The following is an 18196-nucleotide window of genomic DNA, read 5'->3' on the forward strand; positions in this document are numbered from 1 at the left end:
CCCCTAAGAGCTCACTGTGAGACAATGTAAGAATTTTCAGTGGATAACTGATCAAGTTTATAAAATCTATAACCTAATCAGTGCATTAATCCACTTGAATGGACTAAATGGGTGGCAGTGGGCAGACAGGGTGTGACTGGAGGAAGAAGGTCACAAGGAGTGCTCCTTTTGTGCCTGATGAGATCTCTCTCTCTCTCTCTCTCTCTCTCTCTCTCTCTCTCTCTCTCTCTCTGCTTTTTGGCTGTCATGAACTGAGCAGCTTTTCTCTGCCACATTCTTCTGCTTCACTTTGGACCTAGAACTATGAAGGGAGCCAATCATGGACTGAACCACTGAGACCACGAACCAAAATGAACTTTTCTTTCTCTAAATTTTTCCAGTTAGGTCTGTTGGCCACAGTGACACAAAGCTGACTAAAACATGGATCAAATACAGAGAATAATTCTATGTATTTAGAGAACAATTGTAAAGCTTCAGGATATATAAAAATCACCTGCCAGGGGCCAGGGCTATGGCTTAGTGGTAGAGGGCCCACTGACTATGCATAAGGCACTGGGTTCGATACCCGGCACCACATTAAAAATAAAAACAAATAAAATAAAGATATTATGTCCATCTACAACAAAAATATAGTTTAAAAAAGGAATCACCTATCAACTTGCAAATAATGCATATTTGTTGTGAAACAAACCCAAATAAGCCCAATATACTGTTATACTGAGGTGGAGAATGCTAAATCACTCCAAGTATTTCAGCTTGTTTATGGGCCACACTTAAAGAAGCAATTAAGTGGCAAGTGAAAAATGAGGGATATGTTAGAAAGATCAGTAGAGTGACTGGAAGTCTGGGGATCTAGTCAGGAGACTAAAATAATGCATTTGGGGCACTGAAGTTCAACTTAAGGTTCTGAAGCATGACTGTGTCTTGTAGGCATTTACAAAGGACATATTAAGAATAACTGATGTAAGGTAAAATGTTCTTCAACAGAAGATTCAGACAGATGTTTTCAAATGCCTCTAAGCTCCAAAAATGTAAGCTAATTAGGGATATTAACCAATTCACTCATCCATATGTAGCATGAAACATATTATAGATCACACCTAAAAATAAATCCCTCCTGAGAATTCACACCTTGAGAATTTATCTAGCCCGTGTTAAATTCTTTTGAGCTCCTAATTGCATAAATGAATATTTTATTGCAAAATATATCAGAATTTAAGAATATTTTGATCTTGTCACTATAAAATATAAGGAGGGATTATACACACATAATATGATCAAAGGTAAAGAATTCAAATGGCAACTATCACAAGTAATCTTTGGCTTTCTAATGCAATGAAATAAAGTAAAATCAAGTATCTCAAGGAATAATAAAGACAGTTTCTGACCAAGTAACCTATTTTGATACTGAACTTGGTCAAGTTAACTCCAGGAGTTGGCACATATAGAAATGTGGAGCTTAAATATAAACAATATCATTCTTGATGTGAAAAATTATAAAAGAGACCAGTAGATGGCCACAAAAATAAGAGGAATAAAGAAGTAATTTTGAGCAAGAATGTCAAAATACAAAAGCCAGCAAATGATAATTATGAGCCAAGAGAATGAATTTCAAGCTGTAAAATACACAAGAAAGGAAGGACATCAGAAGATGGCACACTAAGAAGTTAGAAGACCTTCTTCCCCCAGAGACACTGCATTGGCACTATATAGACAAGAAGGCCTCTGCGAGAAGTCTAAAGACTGGTTGAGAAGTTACAACACCAGCCTATCATAAAAATCAAGAAGAGATAACAAAGAAAATAGCAGAGAAACTTGTGACAATTGGCATCTCATTCATGCACCTCTCCTATGCACCATACTGTAGAGAAACTAGGAGGAACAACCTCATACGGGGGCTCCTCCTTCTCATTGAAAACAAAAATCGGCCTCAAATCCATAGTGCTGGCTTGTGTTCCCCCCTACCCCCAAACACAAACCTTCATGCTCTAGACAGTGTAATGCTGTACATCATAAGGTCTTCACCAGAGACTAAACTGATGGGAACACCAGAACTTGGACTTTCAGCCTCCCAAACTGTGGGATAAGAAAACCTCTTTTCTTTATATTTTCCCCAACCTCACTTTTTTTTTCACCATAGAAACCAAAAATGAATCAATACAGACGATATATCCAAAGTGCTGAAAAGCAAATTAATGTCAAACAAGAATACTGTATTCAGCAAACTATCCCTCAAAATAAAGAAGAAATTAAGACTTTTTCAAATACACAAAATCAGAGAGAGTTCATTATTACTAGACCTGCTTCAAAGGTAATGATAAAGTATTCTTTGGAATCAAAACAATAATAAGCAGCAAAACAAAACCATTAAACTACAAATATGAGCAAATACCATAACCCATGCAATTATCATTTTGGTATAGAAGTTTCAAATGAGAAAACTATACAAAAAATATAATTTTATGCTGTGCAACATACAAGAATTTGCAATTTCAGTAACATGAAGTGTTGGAGTTGTGGATCTGCAAAGTTGTACTGTGTTTGTATGTGATTAAATTGCTACCAGTTTAAAACAGAATATTATATCTTTAGGATGATTTAAATAATTGCAACCATAATCACAAATTATCTGTAGAATAAACAACAGGATATAAGAAGAAAATTCAAGACTATAACTACAAAACATCAATAAAGCATATCAGTAAAAGAGTAAATGAGTGAGGAAAAAAGCCACAACCCTACATGAAACAAACAAAATGGCAGAACAGGTCCTTTTCCATGAGCAATTACTTTAAATATAAATTAATTAAACTTCCCAATCATAGGACATAAGCTTGGTGAATGGATAAAAAAGAAAGATCCAATTAAATGCTAAAAGATTTACTTGAGACCTAAGAATATATTGAATATCAAAAAAATATTCAATGTGAATTGTAACAAAATGAGAGGAAGATTGGTGTACTAATATCAGGCAAATGACCTAAATAAAAACTATTACAAAAGACAAAGAAGGACATTTGATAAAGAAAATAAGGCTAGTTTCTTAAGAATAATGTCAATTATGAATACTTAGGTACCAAAACTATGATTCGTGAATAGAAGAAGCTGATTTTAAAAGAATTAAAAAGCTAAATAGATACAATACTAGAAGGAAATCCCAATACCCCATAGTCAATAGTTGACAAAAGAACCAGACAGAAGATCAATAAGGAAATAAAGGACTAGAAGAACATTAGGATCCAACTGGACCTATCAGACAGGTACAGAATACTCCAACCACCACCACCACCAGAATATACATTCTTTCCTAGTGCACCTGGAACATTCTGCAGGATACAGCATGTATAAAGCCATGAAACAACATTAACAAATTTAAAAACATTGAAATGAGGGCTGGGATTGTTGCTCAGCAGTAGAGCACTTGCCTAGCATGTGCGAGGCCCTGGGTTCAATCCTCAGCACCACATAAGAATAAATAAAACATAAAATAAAGGTATTATGTCCAACTACAACTAAAAAAATAAATATTAAAAAAATTTAAATGATACAAAGTGCCTTTTCCAGTTATAGTGAAGTAAATTGATAATCCATAGTTTAAGAAAAAGTGGAAATTCCACAAATTTTTAGAATTGAAATAATTCACTCTTGGAGCTGGAGTTGTAGTTCAGTGGTGAGGCACAGGGTTCAATTCTCAGCACCACATATGAATAAGTAAATAAAAAAGGTCCATTAATAACTAATAAAAGTATTTAAAAATATAATTCATCCTTAAGAATTCAAAGGATCAAAGAATAAGTCAAGTGTCAATTAGGAAATAACTTGAGACAAATGTAATCAAAACCCAATATACCAAAATTCATTTGCAGTAAAAACAGTGTTAAAATGGAAGTTCATAGCTGTAAAGGGACAGATTAAAGAAAAGAAGAAATATCTTGAACACCTACTTACTGGTTTACAACTCAAGAAACTAGAAAATAAGAACAAACTACACCCAATTTTAGGAGAAGGGAGCAGGGGAAATAACAAAGATTAATAAGGAGATAAACAAAATAGAAAAAAATCAACAACATTGAGATTGTTTTTGAAAAAATCTACAAAATCCTTAAACCTTTAGCTATAGTCTGATTAAGTAAGAGAAAAAAAGAGAAGATTCAAACAACTGCAATCAGAAACAAACAAACAAAAAAGGATATTAGAACAAATGTCACAGAAATATAAAGGATTATATGAACAATTGTGTGAGAAAACTGGATAAGTTAGATGAGAAGAAAAAATTCTTAGAAACAAACAAACTACCAAGAATAGAACATGGAGAAACAGACTATATGAATAGACGAATTATTAGTGTGAAGACTGAATCAATAAAGAAAAACTCACACAAAGGGAAAAGTACTAGACCAAATGGCTTCACTGGAGAAATCAACCAAACTTTTAAGAAAAAATTAACATCAATCATCCTGAAATTTTCCAAAAAAAAAAAAAAAAAAAATTAAAGAGGAAGGAATGTTCCCAAGTAGTACTAAGAGGTCAGCATTATATGATACAAATTCAAGCAAAGACACCACAAGGAAAGAAAGTTACAGACCAATTTCCATGATAAATGGATATGTTACTACATTGTTATTACTACAACAAAATATCTGAGACTGTAGAAGTATTAAAGCAAAGAGACTTATACTTCTGGAGATTGGAGGGTTGCATTGGATACAAAGTATCCAGGTGGAACAGGGCATCATGTGACAAAAGGCAAACAGTGTGCCTGTGTATGTCTCTTCTGTTCTCCTCCATCTTCTTATAAAGCTACTACTAACAATCATGGAACCTCCACCCTGATGAACTTGTCTAATTTTACTCATCCCCTGAATGGCCCACTTCTAAATCATAGTTGGACTAAGCTCCAATCCTCTTGCAATGGGTATTAAATTTCAACATATCAACATTTGAGGAGCACTGAAACCATAGCCAAACCATAGCCATGCTGATGGATAAGTACTCAACAAACTAAGTTTAGCAAACCAAATTCAGCAGCTTAATAAAGGGTTATGCAACATGAGCAAAATGGGATTTATTCCTGGAAAGCAACAATGTTTTGTCACATGGAATTCAATGTAATACATGACATTAACAGAATGAAGAACAAAAGTCACATATTTATTTGATGAAGAAACACCATTGGACAAGATTTAACAAATTTAAACTTATTTTCATGAGAACTTATTTTAAACTTATTTTCATGAAAACACTTAACAAACTAGGAAAATAACCACATATAAAAATAATAAAGACCATTTATGAAAGGCTAACAATTAATATTAATGGTAAAAATGATAGCTTTCCCTTTAAAAGCAGAAACAAAGCAAGAATGCCTACTATCACTACATCCATTCAACCTGGTGCTAGAAGTTCCATCCAGAGAAATTAGGCAAGGTGACAAAAAGGCATAAGATTGCAAAAAAAAAAAAAAAAAAAATGGTCTCTATCACCAGAGATGATCTTACACCTAGAAAACCCTAAAGATTTCACTCACATACACATACACAAAAACTTCTATGTAAAAAAAAAAAAAAAAAAAAAAAAAAAAAAAAAAAAAAAAAAAAGAACTAAGGAAGAAATTCAACAATATCACTGTGACAAGAACAATTTTGCAGTAGAAAAAGTTTACTTGGGAGTTCATGGTTTCAGAGATCTCCGTCCATAGACAGCTAACTTCATTTCTAGGGGCTCAAGGTGAGGCAGAACATCATGGCAGTAGACTATGGTGAAGAGAAGTGGCTTAAGACATCACATCAGAAAGCAGAGAGAGCAGAGAGAGAGAGAGAGAGAGAGAGAGAGAGAGAGAGAGAGAGAGACTGACTCCACTTGCCAGATAGAGAATATATATCCTAAAGGCACTCTCTCCCCAAAGACCAACCTCTTCCAGCCACACCAATCTGCTTTCATATACCATTCAGTTAATCCCACCAGGGGATTAATTCGCTGATTGGGTTAAGGCTCTCATAACCCAGTCATTTCACCTCTAAACCATCTTGCTTCATCTCACACATGAGCTTTGGGATACACCTTACATCCAAACCATAATAATAGAACACAAAATCAACATGAAGTAATAAAGTATGTTTCTATACACTATTATGTATAATTATAATTCATCTATAAAAAATCAGCCAATGAATGTTAAAGGAAAAAAACTAAAAATAGAATTACCACAGGAGCCAGGATTACCACCCCTAGGTAGATACTAATAATAATTGAAAGCAGGTTCTCTCTGTTATGGTTTGAATATATCCTACCCCAAATTCATATTGAAATGTAATCCCATTATGGTAGTATTGAGTCATGAAAACTAAATCGTAAGGACCTTGCCTTCATGAGTGGCAATACCTTACATAAGGGCTGAAAGTAGTTTAGGCTCTTTTTGCCCTTCTGTTTTCTGCCATGTGAGGTCACATCATTTATCCCTCATGCATTTCACCTCTTCCATCATGTGAGGATGCAGCAAGAAGGCTCTCATAAGACACCAAATACTGGCACCCTGATCTTGGACTTACAAACTTCCAGAACTGTAACAAATAAATTTCTGTTCTTTAGAAATTACCCAGCTTGGGATAGTTTGTTATAGCTCAAAAAGAGACTAAGTTTCAGAAAGGTAGTTTCATATCCTTGCGCATTGCAGCACTATTCATAAGAACTGAAACGTGGAGCAACCCAAGTTTTGTTCATTGGTAGATGAATGGAAAAAATTTAGCATCAACATACAATGGAATATTATTTGGCTTTAAAAAGAAAGGAAATTTTGACATTTGCTCCAATATGGATGAACCTTGAGAACATTATGCTAAGTGAAAAAAAAGTCAAACACTGTATGAACCTACTTCTATGAAATACCTAGAGAAATTTAATTCAGAGACAAAAAGTAGCATACTGGTTTCTGGGGGTTTGGCTGCAGTGGAGTGAAGAGGTATGTTTTAAAACGTACATAGTTTCAGTTTTGCAATATGGAAGAGTTCTGGAGATCTGTTTCATAGCAGTGTCAATATACTCAACACTACTATACACTGAAAAATGGTTAAAATGGTAAATTTTATTTTGTGCATTTTTGCCACAATAAAAGATTTACAAATGAAATTTTTCATAACTGAGGAAGATCTAGTGTTTTGTAATGGCAAATAAGGGAAGATAGGCACATTCTCTGAAAACACTGAAGATGTAAGAACAGTATAGTCCCAGCAGCTCTTTTCCTATTCACATATTTGAAAAATGACTCATTGAAGGAGTGCAATAGAACAATGGAGATGGAAGAGTGAGACTTTAAGGAGTATGTGGAAATCTCACCTCATTTGACATTGACCCATGAGTCTGTGTACACCATAACTAACTCATTCAAATATGGGATTATAAGCAAAAAATTCCTTCTCTCTCTGTATTCCTACATATTTTGCACATACAACATCATATGTTTGCAATATGGTAACTTCAATTTATATTCATTTTGCTGTTACATCAAAAATTTCCCTTGACTCATATCTGTCTTTATAGTGCCAAAAATAATTGCACAAATCAAGTTGAAAGAAGAAGAAATATGTGAGGGAATATGTGAAGGAGGAAGGAAATGAAAATAAGAAGCATAAGATAAGTACACATTCTTATATATGGGGAATGGATATAAAACCCTTTCTCTTTCTGTTTGCTAGGGCTTACATAAAAGTATCACAGATGGACTGGCTCAAACAACAGAATTTCTCAGAGTTCTGGAGTCTAGACCTCTCAAACTGGAGTGTGGGCAAAGTTGGTTTCTTCAGACACCTTTGTCCTGGGTTTTAAGTGGCCGTTATCTCTGTATGTCTCCACATGGTCTTCCCTTTATGTCTCTGTGTCCTGATCTCCTCTTTTTTGGTGTGTCAGGATGCCAGTCATATTATGTGATAGCTCACCCTATCAGCCTCATTTTAACTTAGCCTCATTTTAAGTTAATGAAGCTGTTAAGGGACAGATTCTTTGAAGTCTTTTCAATTTACAGTCACATTCTGAAGTACCAACATATGAAGTTTGGGGGGAATGTGACATGATTTGGTTAATAAAGTATTCAAATGAATTTTACACACTTAAGCCAGCTTAATGATTATATTTGTCTGAAAAAGCTGATTTTTGTGTACACATGTGATTGGGTATTATAACTGAATTTACAGCTATTAATATAAGCAGATCCTACAGTAAAAGTTCATGGTTTCTGGCCAGCTGCAGTGACTCATGCCTGTAATCCCAGCAGCTCTAGAGGCTGAGGCAGGAGGATCGTGAGTTCAAAGCCAGCCTCAGCAAAAGTGAAGTGCTAAGCAACTCAGCGAGACACTATCTATAAATAAAATACAAAATTGGGCTGGGGATGTGACTCAGTGATTGAGTGCCTCTGAGTTCAACTCCCAGTACCCCCCTATCAAAAAAAAAAAAAAAAAGTTCATGGTTTCCAAACACCACTGAATAGCCTTCAAGTTCTTAGAAATCCTTTCAAATAGATGATTCTTCTACAGCTTGTTCTGTAATAAATTATGTAATTATTCAGAACATTTCAAAATTAGGTTGACAGAAAAAAACATTGCCTATATGTTTTTGCTGTTTAAAGTTCATAAGTTTCCAACTGTGAACAAAAGGAGGTCACTTGCCTTTATGTACAACAGGAAATGCTTACCACAAAAGCCTCCAGAGAAGTCCCAGAACAAGCCACCAAAAGGCTCTGGTTTTTAATATCATACAAGATAGAAAATTACATAAAACAATCCTCTATATTGTTTATCAATATATATTTATGGCAAATGCATACAAAGCAAGCACACAAATAATATGTAAAAATCTCACTAGATACTATTTCTGAGAAAAAGTAAAGGGGAAATATCTTTATTCAGATATATAAATTTTATTTGTTCATTTTCACCCTGACACATAGGAAACATTGGCAAATGTGTGAATACATGTCATATGGGGGAGCCATATTATTTTAAATTGCTCATTTATCTGTAGTTTATTTTCCTTTAAGTCCCAAGTATGTACTTGGTCATAATTTTATTTTCAATATTTTTGGTGATTTGCTTAATGAATTTTATAATCAATAATGTCTCATTTACACAAGCATATATTTAAATTAATATGTGATTTTATTCCATTTACTGTTGTCGATATTTCGGTTTCTCCATAATTTTATCACCATATTTTTTTTGTGTGTGTAAGTGTGTCTGGGTGCATGTATGTGTTTGCATATGTGTATTTTAGTTACCTTTTGGTATGTTATCTCTGCTTTATATGTGTGCATTGTGTGTTGTTTCCATACACTTCTTTTCAAAATTTGAAAAGTTATGTTGCTAAAGTTACCACCTCTGTAACTATGTAAATTCTTATCTATTTTTATTACTTCCTAATATTATATTTGTATTCTATAGTTTCATAATTTAACAGGCAAAAATACTACTTACTAACTTTTGCATTCTATTCCATGGAATCATACTTTCTTTCTTTCTTTTTTTTTTTTTTTTTTTTTAGGTCAACTTCATACACACTTTTGACTTGAATGGACTAAGACATTCTAGCTCAATGAGTTTGCAGTTTTAGAAAGAGCCCTATACAACTGGCTTGGGTTGCACCTGTTAGTGGTATCATAAGAATTCTCTGACCATAAGTTTTCATAGACTCGATTGTATGGGACCAAGCCCAGTTTTCCCATTTACTTTTTCCGTTAGCTTAGGCAAGATATTGAAACCCTTTAAATCTGCAGTTAGTCAGAACAAGCTGAGGTAATAGTGCTCTAGGAAAACTGAGACAATATTTGTAATAGAGCTTCTGGCCTATGGTAGGCCCATGCCTAGGATGCTCAATGTATATTGGCTACATTATCTTAAGCAGGCACTGTAAATTAATACATGTACAGAACATGTGGAACATTTCAGTCATTCAAAAAATATCATTCAATAAATTTGTAAAGTGGGATACAAAATCATATTCTCTGTCTCTCTTTCTCTCTCTCTCTCTCTAATCTGGAAGGAGTTTCTCAGTTTTAGTTCTATAAAGGAAGCACTAATGTTTATCATAGGACATAAAACCTGGTTTTAACAGTCAACAAGTTGATTTGTGTCTGCATGATGTGGAGTCAGGGAGCTAAATAGACACCTTGTCCTGGTTGCTCCAACTCCTAGCTTGTCCTGCAACCTGATCCTGGAGACACCATCTATTGAAAATCCCATAAACCCTTAATTCTCTCCATCTATTTGTGAGATGAATTTCTCTTTATTTATCATTCAGCTACACCAGAAGCAGGAGGAAAGACCCAGAACAGCTCACCATCCCTCCATTATTTTCCTAAAACACTCCTTTCCAGTCAGGGAAGTTTCTTCCCACATTTAGTCATCTTTGAAGCCACACAGTTGCTCCTTTACTTTTCCCCAGTGCCAGGCTCAGAAAAAGTCAAGCTTTAGGCAGAATAACTCTTCATCTTTGAAGAAATCAGAGTAAAGATTCTTAAATCAGTCCCAGGTCATTGGTCTGAGACCCTTCTTGGGCCTAATCATAAGCCCTAGGATGTGGGGTGTGAGGCAGGGAGGTGGAGCTTAATAACATGCTTGCTTCACCCTGGGGGGGTATTTCCCCCTTCATATTGTGCTATACCCCACTTCCTTACCCAAAGCAAATTTCTACTGATCCCCGTTTCTCCTCCTGCACTGGAGGGTGATTCTTCTAGGGTCTATGGGAATTGGTTTCTTTTACCAATCTGGCTGCAAATGTTTCTGTCTGTTTCAACCCTGGAAGTTTCTGCAAGTTCCTACCAGCAGTGTAGGCCTCACCTGGATTGTTTTTCAAAATGTAGAATTCCATACCCATTGAATATAGTTTTGAATTAAAAATAAGATCCCCAAGTGTTTTGCAAGTTTATTGATCTTTTAGAACCCTTATGTAAATAAAAAAATGATGCAAATAATCTGGTCCATTATTTTCACTTAGTGGGATCTCTGGCTGCTTACATGAGGAGGAGGATGGGTGATAGAGAAGGGGAACATGAACACTGACACGCTCCCCAAGAGTTCGTAGTTGATGTTTGTCAGTCCATTTGAAAGTATTTGTATGTAGAGAAATGGAGGAGTTATCCCCAGAATGAAATTTCTTTTGTGGATGTTCAAAGAATCTATGTTTTCTTTTCTTTTCTACAGAATATGTAGACCAACAGTTCCCAGCAGAGGGCGCTACAATGTCCTTCATTTTGTACACACACCTGTATACCGAAGTCAGAGAGTTGAAGTTATCGGGAAAACATTTAAATCATCATTATTGTTTTTGATGAAACAATATCTGCATTATTTATGGATTGTTTTCTTGACTTTATCAGTGAGTGAATAACAACAGTAAATTACGTTTTCTAACTCTAAAATTCTGGCTTCTTTCACAACCTACAGTACCACTTGGTTGCTCTTAGAATACTAGAAATACCTAATCATGGACATTACCTACTTCCAAGATTTTTCTGAGCCTGGGATTAATGCTTAGAAAGGCTTCTGTTTAAATAGTCTGCCTAAATTCAAGTAAGTTAAAACAATATTCATTATGTTGCCTTGCTAACAGTCTGTGGCTTCTGCAAAATGTAACCCATACTACCTGGACTTTATTTATTTATTTGTGGTGCTTGGAATTGAACCAAGCCTTGTGCATGTGAGGCAAGCACTCTACCAACTGAGCTACATCCACAGGCCCTATTTAGACTTCACAGAGTTAAATAAAATATTCTATCTCATCTTTAGCTAGAAACGTTGAGGGAGAGTTAATAACAGGATCACTCTGAGCAAGATTTAAACATGTATAGGATGATCTGAATGGCCTTAGGTACCCTTAAAATTGACTTCATTGTAGACAGTTTTCCTCCTGACTGTAGGTTTCTGAATCTCTTTTCTTAGAGAATTTACTTTCTTAGAAAATTTACCATTGTAAATTCTTTTCCTCTTATATTTTGAAATGTAAATCTTTAGTCTTTGGACAGAAAGATTCCAGGAATATTTCTCTGCAAGCCATCCCTTTGAAATATAATCAACAAAGATAGTATCTCTATCTGTCTGTCAGTGTAAGAGGGTAGAATCTGATTTACATAAGTCCCAGTCAGTCAACACAGATGATCTAATCATGGAGCCCTTTCTCTAGCTGTTAAAATTATCCAAGACTTTTCCATAAGTACCCCCTAGGGCTTGTGGACTCTACTGTCATTTGTCCAGTGGAGTTGAATTTCATCTTTCTCCCCTTTGCTCTAGCTAATCTCTAGGGATGGAATGCTGAGATCTCCATGCTTTACATTCTCAAGGAACCTTCCCAGACCCTTCAGTCTAATGTTGCTTCCAAGATGTTCTATCCCAGCCATGTTTGTCATGCCTAACACTCTCTGAAATCACCTTCACTTTGCTGCATGTTTAGTATTGCCCATTTCATAGCTGCTGGAATGAGAGTTCTAAGACAGCAGCACATTTCCTGTCTTATTCACAGCTCTTTAAAGCCTAGTACCCAGCAAGCACATAATAATATATATGGATAAAATAACTGAATTGCATTTCCAAGCGATGTGACAGCACATGATACACAGTAATAAATAGTGCATTTTGTTTTGTGAGTGTTTGATATTTTTCAGTTTAGTAACACAAATCTTGTAGCTATCTAGACTTTTACCAACTAGAATTGATTTTATGAATGACCCATTTTTTTTTATAAAGACAACAGTTTGCTCTGTAAAGTTCTGCAGCTTCAAAGAAAGCTCTCCTCTTTCAGAATTAATTTCAAACCTAATAGACTAGCATGAAACTAAAGGAAAATGGGAGAGTCCAATTGTGGTGTAGACAGTGACTCCTATGGCATAGTAGTAGATCTTACGTGCTTTAGAGTCAGATAGACGGAATGTTGAATCATACATAGCTGTGCGGTTATTATCTGTGTAACATAAGAAAGCTATTAAGCATAAGCTTCAATTTCTTTCATAAAATGAGGCTTTGTGTCATTGTTGCAAGAATTAACTGAGATAAGAATATCAGTATGAACATTTAATAAACAGCAATCAAACTTCTATCTGTAATAAAATATCTGTCTTCCCTCCAATACATCACAGGCTGACACTTTTATAAAACACAATAAAAAGGAACTGTTACAGAAATAAATTTTTCAAAAAGAAAAAAGAAGACCAAGAAAATAATCCATTTTAAAATTAGATTCCATAGTCATAAAATTATATTTCAACAGATATGATCAGAACAAAAATACAGGGAGAAAGGAATATAAAACTATGTTATGAAGAATTACTACTACATTCCAGATTTTAACATTCTGAAACTATAACTGTTCCTAAGTTGGAGTGAAGTTTTATTTCTCATAATAAATGCATACCTCTGTGGTTTTAATGAATTTTATTTTATTTATATCAGTATGTGAAGTTTTAATTTGACAAATGAGTTTGCCCACAGAAGTAATAGTTTCTTTTTAAATTTTAAAAACTTTTAAATTATTTATTTTAAATTAAGAACTAAAAACTGTACATATTAATTTGTACTATGTGATATTTTGATATGTAGATACAATATTAAATGTTTAAATCAGCTTCAACATGTTTATCTCATCAACTTTTGTGGTGAAAATTCTTAGCTAGTTTTCTGAAACATTTAATTCATTATTATTATTAACTATAGTCACTCTCCTCTGCAATGGTATTTGTTTCATTTCAATGCCACTCATAATAGAGGAACCAATTTCAAATATATATATATATATATATATATATATATATATATATATATATATATATATATCTCCACGAGACTAAAACAAGATGCTTTAAGATAATTTCAACAAGCTAAGATTATTTATCTTTAAATCTTATTAAAAGTAATTTGAAATAATACTGTATTTTCAAATTTTGACTTTAATAACTTATTAATTACAACTTACAACAAATTATCTTTTAAATTTTATAATTAATTTTTACTGTCTTAAGAAAATGAGAGACCAGCAGAGGCAGTGGCCTGAGCAGCCTCAGCCTGTGCCCTCTCCCTCCTGCCCAATCTCCCTCCTGCCTTCCCCCACCTGGGCCTCTTTCCTCCCTTTCTCCTCCACCCCACCCTTCCTTTTCTACCCTCCCCTGTTGGTGGGTCCCCTGTGCCTTCCTGCTCACTCTAATTGTTCCTCTCCTGGCCTCCAGCCTTCCTTTCTGGCCAGCTCCCCTCTTTCCCCCCGCAGTGGTCTCTCATCTGCAGTTTTTGGCTTTCACCCCCACCAGTGACCAAAGACTTGACCACTCAAAATCCAGCTCTCCATAATGCTGCTCACTGGTGTGATTGAAGGTGGATTCAATGTCATTCTCACCATTGGGCTACTTATGCATGGAAAGGAAGCTGGCAGTCTCATGGGAAAGAAAGCAGAATCAGTTAAGAAGATGCATGAGGAGAGTGGTGCCCATATCAACATCTCAGAAGGGAATTGCCCTGGGAGAATTATCACTTTGGCTGGACCCACTAATACCATCTTCACAGCCCTTGCTATGATCATGGATAAACCAGAAGAAGACATCAACAGCTCTATGACCAACAGCACAGCTGACAGTTGAACCCTTATCACTCTGAGGCCCTGCAAGTCAGTTTGGCTCTCTCATGGGAAAAGATTAAGGAAATTATGAGAGTGTACAGGGACTCAAGTCCAGGTGGCAGGGGATATGCTCCTCAATTCATCTGAACCGGCCATCTCTACTGCTGGTATTCCTCAATCCATTATTGAGTGTGTCAAAACAGATCTGCAATGTCACATTGGAGATTCTCTCCCTGTCCCCGCCCCAAAGAACGTGGCCGTCTTCTATTGGCCCAAGCCCTTAAATTCTCCCATCATCTTTGCTGGTGATCAGGCTTATATTATTCAAGGATGGTGTATTCCACAGCCAGATTTGGCCAAGCTGCACTAGTTGGCAGTGCAACAGTCTCATTTTCCTATGACGCATGACAACACCGGATTCAGTGGCATTGGATCCAGCTCTCTGAGGTGAAAGACTATGGGCAGGTTTGTATGCATCTGCTCAGACTACTTCTCATGAACTCACCATTCCAAACAACTTGATCAGCTGCATAATCGGGCATCAAGGTGAGATCCATCAGATGTATGGGGCGCAGATCAAAATTGCAAACCCCGTGGAAGGATCTACTGATAGGCAAGTTACCATCCCTGGATCTGCTGCCAGCATTATCTTGGCTCAGTATCTAAACAATGTCAGGCTTTCCTTGGAGATGAGTGGCATGAGGAACTGCTAGAACAATGCAGATTCATCCATAATCCCTTTCTGTTGTTCACCGTGATCCATCTGTGTCAACGATTCCAGGTTGTAAATAATTTGTAAATTTTCAGTTTCTACACACTTTATCATTCACTTATGCTTTTTAAATTAAAGCATTTTAATTCTTTGTTCTGCCATCAATGCTGAGATGTATATTTAGTTTTATAAGCTTCTCCTTTTTTTTTTTTTTGGCTCATGAATTTTTCTGTTTGTCATGGAAATGTAAGAGTGGACTATTAACACATTTCAGTTTAGTGCTGTAATGTCAGGAATTAAAAAAAAAAATTAAAAGATGGAATGTAGCATCACACTTTTTAGTATGGCCTACTGTTCATGCCTCATGTGAAACTCATGCCGATAGTGATCCACCACTGACTAAAATAGTATTGTGTTAGTTCATATCATGTTCAGTAAAGTGAGTCCACAGGCTTGGACATCATGAAAATGTCAACTTGTTATTTATAGTTACTTTCAATTCTGTATTTAACTCATCTTTAACTGGTAATATAGTTTTATGGGTTGCCAGTGGTCCACAATTATACTTCAAACTATATCACTCTAAGGCAAAAAAAAGAGATAAATAAGTTGTTATTTCTATGATAGGATCTTTTTTTAAATGGACTTAATACCTTTATTTTATTTGTTCATTTTCCTTAATGTGGTGCTGACATTCGAACCCAGTGCCTCACACATGCTAGACAAGCATGCTACCACTGAGCTGCTACCACTGAGCCACAACTCCAGCCCCTGATGAGGCTCTAATTATCACAGTAACTCTGGATATGTTACTATATAGGCAGGTCAATAAAATCCCAGAAATGTTTTTTTCATTCAATGAAAGAAATTTTAGTTTTTATGTACTCTTTTGTAGGCCTTTTTATTAATTTCACCATCTAACACTTTATATATCACCTTTCACACATATGTTTGCAATTTGTTTACTTGATTAGATCATAAGAAATAAAGCAGATTTGAGCCAGCTTCCACAACCTTTTCAAATAATTATTTCACTCAAAATCTATTTACATTTTGTGGGTCTGTCATAAAAAAATCTGTGATCACATGCTCATTTATGTACCCTCCTCCTTATAAGCAAAAGATTATAATACATGAGGTAGAACGTTGCCTTTCTTCTGAGGACAAGAGAATTCTGAATGCAGCTCCAGGAATTAATATTGCTATGCCCATGAAATATTTTTTTTTCTGAATATATAAAATAGGCATTGATTAAAACTGCCTTCCCTGATGATGTTCCTGAGAAGTGTAGTCAACATGCAAAGCCTGCAGTCAGATCCTTTATGCCAGTCTTTTGGAGTTTCAAAAAAGACAAAACAAAAAAGGTTGATTTTAAATTATTGTTATGCACTCAAATTCAGTTCCCATAGACACTTTTCTTTATAAAAGACATGCTATACTAGGTATACCTATACAATTTCATTGTTTTTACAGAGAAATGCATGAGTTTTCTTATTTCTGAAAAAAAATTCTTACCCAAAAAAGTGAAAAATCCCTAATATACAATAATTAAACAGGTATATTTATATGTATTAAATAATGAAAAGTATCTTTCCTATTTCCAAAAACAATCAGGAGAGGAACGAATAGCTAAATACCATTTTTTAAAATGAAAAACGGGGACAAAATTCTATGTTCCAAATAGCTAATGAGTTCAACTATTGGATAAAATTGATATTATACATACATATAAATAGTAAAATATTTCATAGGGAATAAACTAATAAATTTAGTTTTTAACATCATATTTACTTTCCTTTACCTCCCAAGAGAATAAAAAATTACAGCAAGTCATTGAGGTGCTACTTCTGAAATGTGACAGAAACCAGTGCATTGCCACCGAATGAAATTGTAATCTGACTGTATCCCATGGCAGAGGACATCTGTCCTTTCTATTTATAAGCAGCAGCAAACTACAAAGTGGAAGATGATTAGAGGTTCCTATGTCACTGGGCTGAAAACAACTCACTGAAAGACATCTGCTTTTCTTTCTTTTTTAAAAGTGTAATAGGCTTTATTTTAGAGTAGTGTTACAATTTGGATATAGATAGGCTCCTGTGTCAAATTGTCCCCAGTGCAGCAATTTTCAGAGTCCAGGAAGTGATTGGATCATGAGGGCTCTGATCTCATTGAATCAGCGATCAGTTAATGCTATTAAGAAATGGGTAAAACCACAGAAGAGATGACCATTGGTGGCTCTCTCTCTCAGTCTCAAGGTGAGTAGCTGTGCTCTACCAGCAGTCTGGCTTCATCAAAGGCCCACAGACATGGGGGTAAGTGACCACAGACTGAAACCTCTGAAAACCTAAGCTAAAATAAAAATTTCCTCCTTTAAATGAATAGCTTCACAGTCTAAAACGTAATCCCTTGTGCTCCACATACACATCTTTCTCTGCTCCCAGTTCAGAAATCTGGCCTGGATCCAAGCCTCTGCTTGGTTTCCCTGATTCCCCAGGGTCTGCCCCCAAATTGGGACAGGGGTGTCCCCCCACCATTCCTCATCACAGGGTTAGGGAGTCCAGCAGATCTAGGAACAGGAACTGCCAGACAGAGGAGGGTTAAGTGTCCTTGGCCAGCCTACAAAGCCTTGCCTTCCTGTTTTCCAGTTTCCAGGGTTTTCTCCTCATCCAGAGACATGAAACACAAAAATATGGAAACCGAAAGCAAACCCACCACGGAGTGCTGGTGATACTGGCAGGCTCAGCCCAGAGGGCAGAGGCCTGTAGCAGGAGTGTGGACCAAAAAAAAGGTCAGGATGAGTGACTTGGACACCTTAGGCTTACCTATTCCCCCTGTGTCTGAGGATCACTTCCTTGATTGCATGATACCTGAGCTTGAAAGGATATTTAGATACATTTTATCCTT

General features: G+C 35.6%; 1 pseudogene; it reads left to right on the plus strand.

Annotated features, from left to right (window-relative positions):
- Positions 1-14236: 14236 nt before the first annotated feature.
- LOC114082745 (poly(rC)-binding protein 2 pseudogene) lies at positions 14237-16244 on the plus strand (annotated as a pseudogene).
- Positions 16245-18196: the final 1952 nt, after the last annotated feature.

Source organism: Marmota flaviventris, chromosome 3, assembly GCF_047511675.1.
Source record: "Marmota flaviventris isolate mMarFla1 chromosome 3, mMarFla1.hap1, whole genome shotgun sequence".
NCBI classification, from domain to species: domain Eukaryota; kingdom Metazoa; phylum Chordata; class Mammalia; order Rodentia; family Sciuridae; genus Marmota; species Marmota flaviventris.